Raw genomic sequence first — 12,666 nt, 5'->3', positions numbered from 1 at the left:
GAGCAAAGTCTTCTTTGGATGGCTGAATTTTCGCTGCATCACTACTCAATAGTGCGCAAATAATAGGCTATATGTAATATATGAATATATATATTGATTCCAAAGAAATAGCGATTGTTGAAGGACCAGAATTTGAGGCTGTAGCGTATTTGCTTACATGTCAGTACATTGCGTGAGTTGTTTACAAAAGTGAGTTGAAAAATAAAGCAAATGTAGCTTTACGCTGATGTCTGTTTTGCCTCTACCTAATAGCCATAAGAAGATTAGTACCCTCTTAAAAATATATTACACAATGAACATCCATACATATATTATATTACTTTAATTTATTTTTACAAAAAAAAAAACACTCATTTTTAAGGTGTGGCAACTTTTATTTTATTTTGTAGTAGTAGAGACTTCCTTGTTCATTTACGGACTCGGTCAACTTCCTTTGTTTTCACTTTAAGTGAGGTCGAGGCCACATTGGGCCACATCGGGGCCACATTGGTGCCTGTGCGCGTTTACATTGGAGTCTGATAAAGATCACATTTTACTTGTAGTGTAAAAAGTCAGCTGGAAAAAATCTGATTTCGAAACGCAGTCTGTCATAATTATGACGGTCAGCTGGATAAAAAAAATACAGATAGCCGTTTCACTTGTCCAGAATCTTAACGGCCCTCCTGTACCGACCCAATTAGGAATCAGTACTCGGTATACATCCCAACTCTTACATGAAAGCAAGTATTGCTCTTCTCAACAAGCAGAGTGTCCTGCAGTGAACGCTACACCAATCACAAAAAGAATAAAAGTTTATGAGTATTTGTAAACATATTTGTATTGATTTTCATGGTATTTCCTCACTTTTTGTCTTCTGAGCATTCCACTACCATAGATAGATTGCAGTCCTGTGGGAAACCCTGAATTGTTAAAATTTGGTCTTAACTTTATTGACGAAGGGGAAATCCGAAGGTGATTAGTGCCTCAGATTATGCCACATCATTGTATTGAATGTGTAAAAATAAGTCAACTCCCGTTACTAGTGAAATACAAAAATTAGGAATTACGACCTTATTAATTGGTATAAAGTTACGATGCAACTTGTGTGGCGTCATGCATGACAACGGTCCATCTTTTTAAAATAGGTGCCACAAAAACCTAAAGAAAAAGCGGCGTTAATCCTTTGATGCTGGTTTATCTAAGGTCTTGTGATGTAAGCTGAGGTCTTGCCCACTTTTAAGTTGTACAACCTTAGGGGTGCTTGACTTAACAAAGGTTCCACTATATTTGGGCATTTTAATTGCACTTAGGCCAAATGTCAATGCGCACTCCTAATGTATGGACTTGGACTAAGGGAGAGAGTGAGGTGGCATATTCTTATCTCTAAATACAAAAATTCTGACAGGACAGCCTATACAGACTGAGCTTCTCTAACATCAATGGCCAAGAAAACAGACTGTGACTTTGAAAGCAGCTCTGAGACAAGCTTTGACAGACAGAGTTGATTGACAGGATGAGTTTTACGATGTCACTTGCACCAAGAAGGAAACAGTGAAAAAACCCTTTTCTCACCACAAAAAGGTGTCAAATCTCAGCTCAAAGCTCGGCAAGGAGAAGACCTGGCATGAAGCCCACTGATCTAATCAGAGCAGCTTTGGAAAGGAAGAAAGTTTGCCAATGCAGACCTCAAAGATATTTCAAAGAACAGTGTTTCCCATAAATGTATGTTTACTTACTTCTTCTTTGGAATTTGGCGCTATCTGCTCACGCTATCTGATATTACAATAACATATGAATGGCTTGTCGTTACAACTCGCTCCAGTAAATGGCATCGTACCTTGGACCAATGCCTGTGCGACCAAGAATACTTTGACTCGGCCCGGCAATCAAAACCTGATGCCGATCCTGCTGGTGTCTCAGCGAGCCAGAGACAAGGTGAACGTTTTCCACTGCTGAATGTTGTTCTGTTGTTAAATAAGGTTTAAAACAAGAAACTGTCACAAACCGAAAATCTAGCGCTTCAATGCTACTCATAAACTCCAGATCTGCTGTAAACCCGAAAGAAGATAGCTGAGGAGAGCTTGAGCAGATACAAATAAATATACATGCATACGAGGGCTCTGTCTACACAGGAGCATCTTTAGGTCGTAACAGTAAAGTATTGTATCATTTCCGCCTTTCGCCCACATGGCAACAGCGTTTTGGGTTCTCTGCAACAATATTTTTTGAGAACAGGTTTCAGAGGGTGCTGTTGTCATGTGGACAAGCAAACCAATACTTCGTCACCGTCATGTGATAAAAAACTTTCAGCCAAACCACTTCTGATATTTTGTTGTCTTGTCATCAAATGTGACTCGCAGAAGTTATTTTACTTCGTTATCAGTCTTCTTCTAGTTTTGGTGTGTCCGGTGGCTCTGTCTGACACCGTTTACAGACCCACATGTACAGGTGTTCTATATAGAGAAAGGAACCTTTCACATTTGAATCGATACAGTACCAATTCCTGGTACCTGGGAATCAATACTCAATGGTACCAATTTTTGGTAATTTTGTGTGTCAATATAATATAATGTGTTAATTGTTTAATAATACATTCAAATTTGTTTATGTAACATTTAAAAATTAGCTGATTATGGTAAATTTGCTGTCTAGTTGTATATTGTTTTCTCACTGGATTATAGAGTCTCATTTGGAAGTATTACATAGTAGACTTTGCATGCAGTTGCAATTCCAAGACATTAGATGGCAGTAGTGTATAGACTACAGTGTGTTGCCTAGCTAGGAAGTAGTCTTTGACATTCAACTGAATCTTGTATTTCATTGCGCCCTACTAAGTGTTTATATTGTGAGTATTGTACTTATAACACACCAGCTATTTGATTGTAACGTGCATCTTAGTGTAGTTTTCATTACCAAATTTGGAGGTGTTGCCATTCATCCATCCATTTTCTACCGGATAGCTAGGGGGGCTGCAGCCTATCCCAGCTACACAAGGGCGGAAGGCGGGGTACACCCTGGACAAGTCGCCATCTCATCGCAGGGTCATGAAATCACTAATACTATTTAGTAGCATGTACAGTATATGGAAAAGTCAATGTAAATTAGCATCACGCTAGTACATTTTGGAAAAGTGGAGTCTTTTGAGCATTTTCTATGCTTGCTTTGCTGGCATGGCGAATTGTAACATTATTTAGAGGCAGTTTGACTGAGTCCGTTCTGAGTGCTGCTTGAGTGATCGTTTTCTCGCGAAGTTTTTGAGCTGGCCGAAATATGGTACTGTTGGATTTTACGTAACTGGATACCCTGTAGAACCAAAGAAATTTGGTTGGTGCCCATAAAAGAGGCAAATTTGGTACCCATCTCTTGTGCTATATGGATTACATATTTTTCACCCAGTGATCTGTTCCCGTCTGATTGGTACTATTAATTGATCCGACAATAATCTTTTTTTTTTTTAAACAACAACCTACGAGCGTCCTCGTGTCAGCAGGGCCTACTGTACGTAGGTATCACGACAGCTAGCATTACACATTAAGAGTGATACTTTTTTTACAAACTGTTGGGAGTGAATCCATTCAGAAGAAAAATCACATTTTGATGTCTAAAGTGTTTAAAAATCTCCATCCATGAATGTGTATTGTTAAAAACAATTTTTGTCCCCACGCAAACACATATACACGGGACTGTAAGGCAATTCTAGCCAATCAGAAGCGTCCACGAGGTCGTTTCTGGAGGCGGCACTGTAGCGTACATGGTGGGTCACAGCAAGAAAAATAAATCTCGACACCTTTCTGTCAATGTAGAGCAAAATTAGCAGTATATTTACACTTAAAAATAAAATAGGTTATTTAGTATGATTAAAGCCAGCAAGCCAGTGTTTCCATCGTACTTTTCAAGAGTTGAAATGATGGCGCACAATAGTGATGTCATCACACAAGGGACAAGCAATAACTCTCCTTTTACGTCGTCCACACGCACACGCTGAAAACAGTTCTGATTTTCTTCAGCCTAACTAACTGTCAATAACTGATATTAAAGTTGAGTCACAATCTCAGTTCTAGTCCATCCCAAAGGTGTTAGATGGAGTTGAGGTCAGGGTTTTAAAGTTCCGTCACGTCACACCTCGTGTTAGCCTACCTTGCGTTGTGTACTGGTACAGAATGTTTTTAAAGGCCTACTGAAACCCACTACTACCGACCACGCAATCTGATAGTTTATATATCAATGATGAAATCTTAACATTGCAACACATGCCAATACAATACTTACTAAAGTGCAATTTTAATTTTCGCGCCGAAATATCCTGCTGAAAACGTTTCGGTATGATGACGCCTGCGCGTGACATCACGGATTGTAGAGGACATTTTGGGACAGCATGGTGGCCAGCTATTAAGTCGTCTGTTTTCATCGCAAAATTCCACAGTATTCTGGACATCTGTGTTGGTGAATCTTTTGCAATTTGTTCAATGAACAACGGAGACAGCAAAGAAGAAAGCTGTAGGTGGGAAGCGGTGTATTGCGGACCGGCGACAGCAACACAAACACAGCCGGTGTTTCATTGTTTACATTCCCGAAAGATGACAGTCAAGCTTTACCATTGGCCTGTGGAGAACTGGGACAACAGAGACTCTTACCAGGAGGACTTTGAGTTGGATACGCAGACGCGGTACCATGAGTACGCATGCAGCTGCGGTTTCCAAACATTTGATCGCTTGCCCGTACGTGCGTGCCGCTATGTGCATGTCACGTACGTAACTTTGGGGACTTTAGGGAAATATATGTGCTGTATGAACTTTGGGGAGGTGAACGGTACTTTGGGCTGTGGGATTGAGTGTGTTGTGCAGGTGTTTGAGTTGTATTGGTGGGTTATATGGACGGGAGGAGGGAGGTGTTTGTTATGCGGGATTAATTTGTGGCATATTAAATATAAGCCTGGTTGTGTTGTGGCTAATAGAGTATATATATGTCTTGTGTTTATTTACTGTTTTAGTCATTCCCAGCTGTATATCAGGTCCCACCCGCCTCTCACAACATCTTCCCTATCTGAATCGCTCCCACTGCCCTCTAGTCCTTCACTCTCACTTTCCTCATCCACGAATCTTTCATCCTCGCTCAAATTAATGGTAAAATTGTCACTTTCTCGGTCCGAATCGCTCTCACTGCTGGTGGCCATGATTGTAAACAATGTGCAGATGTGAGGAGCTCCACAACCGGTGACGTCACGCGCATATCGTCTGCTACTTCCGGTACAGGCAAGTCTTTTTTATCAGCGACCAAAAGTTACGAACTTTATCGTCGATGTTCTCTACTAAATCCTTTCAGCAAAAATATGGCAATATCGCGAAATGATCAAGTATGACACATAGAATAGACCTGCTATCCCCGTTTAAATAAGAAAATCGCATTTCAGTAGGCCTTTAAAAAGATCCCTTAGAATTAGGGGGCACAATGTCCTAACGATTAATCAACTAATTCTCGAACTGTTTTACGCGGTCTCCATCAAGTGGTACAACAAAAAATCGCTTGATTAAAGTAGAGTGTTTTAGTTTCCCATATCCAAACACAGTGTTACTGTTTAAACCGTGTGTAATGTTACAGTGGCCAAAAATATTAAATACACCGGCTAAATAAAACCTCAGCCTTGTTTTAATGAATACTTAGGCCAACTACGCTACTGTATTTTAATGTTGGTCATTATGGTGGTACAGAAGAAAAGAGAAACTATTATTTGTCACATTTCACTGAAACCTAGTAATCAAGTTAGAAATCTAGGGGTAATAATAGACTCAGACTTGAACTTTAGCAGCCACATTAAGTCAATAACATAAGCATATTTTTACCGCCTGAAAAACATTACCAAAATCAGAGGAATTATGTCTAAATCAGACTTAGAAAGACTAATCAATGCCTTTGTCTCCAGCAGGTTAGACTATTATAATGGCCATCTCACTGAGCTCTCTAAACGAACTGTAAAGCAGCTGCAGTACAACCAAATGCTGCTGCTCGAGTCCTGACTACAACCAGAAAATTAACCATATCAATCCAGTGCTTATGTCACTAAACTGGCCTCCTGTTGCTCAGAGAATAGACTTTAAAATAGCTCTCCTTGTGTACAAGTCGTTTCATGGTCTTGAGCCAAAGTACATCTTTGACATGTTAAACCATATGAACCATTTACAGCTCTGAGAACCTCGGGAAGTGTTCTCCTGATGGTGCCTACAGTCAGGACTAAACATGGTGGAACTGCATTTCAGTTGTATGCTCCTAAAATCTGGAATAGTCTTCCTGAAGATGTGAGAAGGGCCTCATTGTTGGCGATGTTCAAATCCATGCTGAAAACACTTTTATTTAATTGTGCATATGTCAACTGAAAATATTTTATCTACACTATTTGATTAATTGTAATACATTTTCCACACATTTTTTACCGCTTGTCCCTTTCGGGGTCGCTGGGGGTGCTGGAGCCATTTTGATTGTTTTTATTATTGTATTTTCTGATTTTAATTTGAATTTTTTTTATTTTTTTATTTTTTACAATTTTCTCTAACGCACTTTGGATTGCCTTTTGTATAAAAATGCCTTGCCTTGTCTACTTGGTAGAGCAAAGTGTTTTCTGAGGTGGTACTTGGTGGAAAACGTTTAAGAAACCACTGAACTAAATGATTAAGGGGTGTGCCAGGCGCAAATAAAGCACAACAATGGCAGATACCCAGAATTTGTTTTACTTTTCTTTTGCAGGACGTTAACTGTGCTAAATGTTCATGACAGTATTTTTTTGAATAATATTTCCTGCTCCTCTGTGTCACAATGTTTACATTCTACAACAGCAACAGGAAAGTATTATACACTGCAAAGTGACTCACCTTTCACTGACATCTTTTAACCTACTTATGAACACATCATTGTGAAATCATCGGTCATGCACCGTGGCTTCAACAATACGTCAACTGTAACCGATACCCGATCAATAGGGTTCCCTAGCGGGTCACCAATTAGAACAAAAATTGATCAATAGTAGCAACACCACATGACTTTCAACTGTGATGACATGCAAACGACTCCTATGTACCTCATTCTGGCTCATGCATGTCCTCCTTTGTGACATCCAAAAAAAAACAGATGAATGAATACTCACACTTATTAAAAACACACAACTAAAACTCGTTTGTTCAAAGAGAGTTTGGTTGAACAAAAGGTTCAACTAATTTTACAATGCTTCAAAGACACACATACAACACATTTCTTTTGACCACCTAGCAGAGTGAGATCTGATTGGAAGTTTGGGAGAAAGCACTGATATCCTGTCAACACTGCATCAAATGTAACCTGACTCTCGCCAGATCCTTGTAGTTCGCTGAGCTCCACACAATGATCTGGGACTTTTCAATAGGAGATGTATTTCAGAAGGCGGGGCCTTGTAAAACATCATTGTATGTGATTGGATAAACCACTTGTCTGTTATCTTGAATGATGTGCTACTTCAACCACTCACATCGAAATCAACCCGTGACGCTGATGAGAGCGATGCTGGGAATTCCAAAACAGAACAGCCGACATATTGGATAACGACAGAGCGAAAAGTTAGATAACTTTTACTGAAACAACGCAGCAATGTCAGTAGACGATCGATGTCGTTTGTGCAAAGAAAATATGTCAAGTCCTCGCTGTGTGCCGCCATTGTTGTTTAAATCAAACAGTCGCTTCGGCGCTACGTCACATCTATGAAATCCCGCCCGGCAATCCTGATTGGTTCATTATTTTTTGCTATCTTGAAGGAGTTTGCATTGCCTTCGAGCCCAGATCCTTATGTGGAGCTCAGCGAACTACAAGGATCTGGCGAGAGTCAGGTTAGCATCAAATAGGGCTGAATCTAAAACACACTGCCTAAATGTACAGACACTATACAGGCGAAACACACCTTAAAAGCCTCCAGTATATGGGAAATCAAAAACAGCGCAACTCACAGGCAAGGAGAAGAAAAACACACAGCAATCGAACATCAACAAAATTCACATAACTCTGGTGGTGGATTTACATTTCTATAACCATGGTGTCCTGTAAGAATAAGTCAGATACTAAATTAACATCTTAATCACGCATAAAGGACATACAAAATAGTCATAAAAAGATTACATTCAAGAATTTACAAACTTCAGACAGACTATCTGTTTGACTTGCACACAGGAAGAGGATGAGGTAAGAGTCAGACTTATTGGGAAGAGAACGTCTGAAAAATGACACTACTAGGCTGCTTTGATATTATGGTTAATTTCATAGCAGAAGATTATTTCACATGTTCAATCAACAATATTGTGTTCTTCCTTGATGAAGGTTGCGGCATTTGAGCTGCTTGGACCAGCCAGGCATGCAACTTATGTTTTTTGCTGATTTACCCATTTTACAATGTCTAATTTCACTTTTTCTTTTCTTTTAGGCGCTGCCACCAGAGGAGTCTGTCTCACCCCTGAGACACATAATGGAAGGTATAATTAAAAAGTTAACTAAAAAGAAGAAACGGGATGTCCTTCCACAGTTTAGCAATTTATGGGAGTACGTTCATAACCACGTACCGTCGTAAAACAATGACCGCCTGTACAGTATGGCTTTGTCTAAGATTGCACACTTCCAGTGTGTTAACTCTGACAATTACGGCAAAAATCAGTGCACTGTCATTATCTAGATGGGTGGGCGGATCTATCAAAATATGGCTATAAACGATTCCAGGGTAGTATCGATACTAGATCGATACCAACATGGTGAGATCAATATTTTTACTCCTCTTCTATGTTTATTTTCATAATTTTTCATGGTCGTTTTTTTCTGTTGTGCTGTTCAATTACATATTGTTTAGATACTCAAACAATAAGACACTGGATACAAGAAGATTTATATCATCATAATTTCTCTCAAAATATTGTATGTAATAAAAGGTGAATAGTTTATAAATTTGTTGATATTGTTACATTGTGTTGTATTGTTGCATTATATAATGCAACATTTTTAAAGTTAAAGTACCACTCATAGTCACACACACAGTAGGTGTGGTGAAATTACTTTCTGCATTTGACCCATCCCCTTGTTCACCCCCTGGGAGGTGAGGGGAGTAGTGAGCAGCAGCGGTGGCCACGCTCCGGAATCATTTTTGGTGATTTAACCCCAAATTCCAACCCTTGATGCTGAGTGCCAAGCATGGAGATAGTGGTCTCATTTTTATAGTCTTTGGTATGACTCGTTCACAAAGAAGTGTATAGATTAAAAAAAATGTTTACTTGAAATCTTTGTCCTGTGTTCCATTCTGATTATAATCATGATCAACAAATTAAAAGGCAAAAACCACAAAATCATTCAATAATTCTGAAAAATCTAAGTAAGAAAGTATATTGGCCCTGTATTTATTTGGTATTGGATTGATACCGAAAGTTGTAGCATCGCCCACCGCCAAAGGGGAGGGACTAACTTGAATTCACAATCAAAAAGAAGAGAAACAGAAAATAAAGCAGAAAAAATAGTGCAAGCGTCATTAACGGTAAGACAGTAATGTCTTTGGGACACAATACCAGTTAAAAAATGTGCCCCTAGAAAGTAAGTACACAATGTACACAGTATACACATTGAAGTATTCGATTTAAGACACACATAACCTATGTATTCGCTACAAATGTCTGACGCTGCTCCATAGCGTTTTTTCTTGCTAATCACCTGATGGCTGCAGCAGCCCTGCTCAGTATTAAGACATCACTGACATAAAAACATTGACCCGTTTACAGTGCGGTCATCCATTCCTCAAACTCCCAGAGGCAAGCTCCTCACTTGATCATTCAAGCCAAGCCTGCATTTTGGCCCATAACTTGTTTATAATCCTTCTAAATGAGAGATTAAGATTGGTTTGGGTATTTAAAAACAACCCTGACACTCAGACAGATACGACTGGGGATGTTTTCACATTTCCATCCCATGAAATATTAATCCGGCAGTAAGGACCGCGCCTTTCAAACATTAATGCCGAATTTGAACGGCTCACACAGGAAGAGCCTCTTTTTGAGTCGGTGGCGGCCCAGTAATGGCCTCGCCGTGGAGGAGTGGAGGGGTTGATGGGCCGGGCGTCTGCTGTAAGCCTGATGCTTTATGGCCATGATTTGGACGCGCTCTCCTTAGATGTAGCACTATTTGAATCATGCTGTACTTGCACGTGATGGACATGAATCTTGCAGTACCTTTAACGGACACTGGGCTTAAAGGGGAAGTGCACTTTTTTTTAAACTTTTGTCTATCGTTCACAATCATTATGAAAGACATTACGACGAATGCCTTTTTTTTAATGCACTCTAAATATTAAATACACTTAAATAAAAGTCTGCTTACAGCGGAGCCAATGGGAGGTCCTCCGATAAATACCATTCAAAAATCACCAACAATACTCCATTTACATTTTGTGACTTGAATATTAACCAAGTAATAGTGATATTGTTATTATAAGCACTAACGCAAACAAACTATTTATAGCATCGTTGTGATCACTTCTCTGTGTCTCTATGTTTACATCATCGAGTGGTCTGCTGTTTTCTTGCTTCCTTGCTCCCTGTAAATTTATTCCAGGTCATAAATCATGCATCTCACCTGGAAAGTCAATGGCTGAGGATATAATCCGACAAGTTGGTACACTTTGACAGCCATTTAGGACCTGGAACTGGCCAGAACAACATAAAAAGAGCTTGAGCTACCTGAAAGGACGAAAAAGTCCCCAACAGAATCTAAGGGTTAACAGTTTACAGCAGAGATATTCAAATAAATTGTTTTGGGGGCCATGTTTCCTAAAAGTTAAGGACGCGGGGTCACACTTCTCCCTTCACTGTCTGCCTTATTTTGTGTATTCCGGACAACCAGCATCCTCTATAGTAGACAGTTGATTTTGGTCTACCGGTAATTATTTTGTCAGTTAGAGGAATGTCCTGCTGTTTTAAGGACCATCTGCAAAAAAGCTAGTCAAATAAATAATATACGGTAACTAAGAATCTGCTGCAAAAATGTGAGTCTCTCACAAATGTTTTGAACTGAACTCATAGGCCACTAGTTGAATTGTCCATTTGATGAAAAAAGTGAGGATCTAAAATGGAACCTAAAACGAACACTACTAGTATAACTAAAGAAGTTGATTACGTTTGTAAATGACAAATGACTACATCTGAAATAAACAAGCTACAGCAACACCTTAGTTAAAAAACACATGTTACTGCCAAAAAGAAGAAGACTTAAAGGGGTGCCTAGAGGAACACCTCAGTTATGTAAATCATAAGTTTGGAACCCATTGGCTGTTATATAGTTACTCTATAGGAGGGTTACATATGACGTCACATCCGTCTTTCTTCTTGGCGGCTTAATTCACATGACAGTCAAGCATCTTGAGCGTAGCAATAAAACAAGTGAGAGTGAGTGTAGAGTTTGAATGTCGTATTGCTGTTTTGATCTCGGGTGTTCCGGTCGTTCAAATAGAGATAGGAGAGAGATTTCATAGAGTCCCGGAAGAAATGGTTCATAAAGGTAATAAAGTCAGGAAAAAACGAAAGTGCATCGAAGGAAATGGCTCTTAAAAATTGTGAATCTGGTGTCTGCAGTACTCACTTTGTAAAATGTTTGTTTGAACATTTGATTTGTTTGACAAACTTTCTGTGATGCAATCGAGTTTTATTCTATTAGTAGTGTTTGATAGCAGAACTAAACGTAAAGAAAGGACAATACATCACATTCGTTTTTTGTTCTTTTGTGGTTGCTATGCCTAAATATAACTATGACAAATTGGTTGTGCAAATAAACTAACGTCATGTTAAGTCCTTGAAATAGTGTGATTGTTGGTCCAATCCACTGCATTTTATTTCTCGATTTTCATAAAAGGAACTAAAAATGTTGTTGTTGTGCAGGAAAGCCAAGTGCTTTATTCGACACGGATTTGTTAGCATCAACAAAATCTCCTTAATAGTATTAATAAACTAGACAAATAAATCTCTCTTAGGCTCAACTGTATACTAGGATCTTTGTATCGCTAGCAAACATTCACGCTGAACAACAGGGACATATACAGGTACAGCTAAATAATGAAACAAATTATACTTCACACCAGAAAAACAACTGCAGACATGAATTGTAGATGAGACTAATATTCGTAGCAGGAAATCAACTGCAAACAAACTTATCCTTTTTCTCATTCGCGTCACAATCACAGCAGCACAACACTCGTTACTTACCGATGAACTAATAAATTCAACTTTGTCTTTCAGCTTTGTCTTTCATGGATTAAAGCTCAATTTGTGGACCCCTCAGATGCAACGACATGATGTGCCTCCAATCCTTCTCTAAATACCTTAAGCGTCAGGTGTTACGTGGTAGTACCAGTAGTAACCTCTCGGTGATAATAAATGGTTTAAAACTTAAAAAAAAAAAAAAATTTCTTAAGAGTGTTAAAATCCCCTCCTTTCCATTTAAAATATTTTTTTCATGATCAATTTTATATTTGGCTCAAAACTTTTCAAAATGAGCCTAAATCTGCACTGATTCAGGTAAATAAACATTAGCCTAAGGCTAAGACCATCGCCTGAAACCCCGAAAGTGCCCGGATGTGCCTCCAGGTCACGTGATGGCCACCCACATATACAGACTTTTTTGTTTTTTAGGAATTTGCTGCAAAAATGTCCC

General features: G+C 39.1%; 1 protein-coding gene across 3 annotated transcripts in view; it reads right to left on the bottom strand.

Moving 5' to 3' along the window:
- LOC133607584 (serine/threonine-protein kinase PAK 3) overlaps positions 1-12,666 on the bottom strand; it is a 63,425-nt gene that overhangs the window by 30,322 nt on the left and 20,437 nt on the right. The window contains exon 1 of one of the 3 annotated variants that reach the window (XM_061962347.2): positions 7,049-7,276. The exons of the other annotated variants lie outside the window; for them this stretch is intronic. The gene's annotated coding sequence lies outside the window, so the exon portion shown is untranslated. Of the gene's footprint in view, positions 1-7,048; positions 7,277-12,666 lie in introns of those variants that run through there. 3 annotated transcript variants of the gene reach the window in all.

This window comes from Nerophis lumbriciformis, linkage group LG09 (genome assembly GCF_033978685.3).
Source record: "Nerophis lumbriciformis linkage group LG09, RoL_Nlum_v2.1, whole genome shotgun sequence".
Classification (NCBI taxonomy): Eukaryota; Metazoa; Chordata; class Actinopteri; order Syngnathiformes; family Syngnathidae; genus Nerophis; species Nerophis lumbriciformis.
Note: the sequence above shows the minus strand (reverse complement) of the source record. Positions and strands in the feature narration are given on the sequence as shown.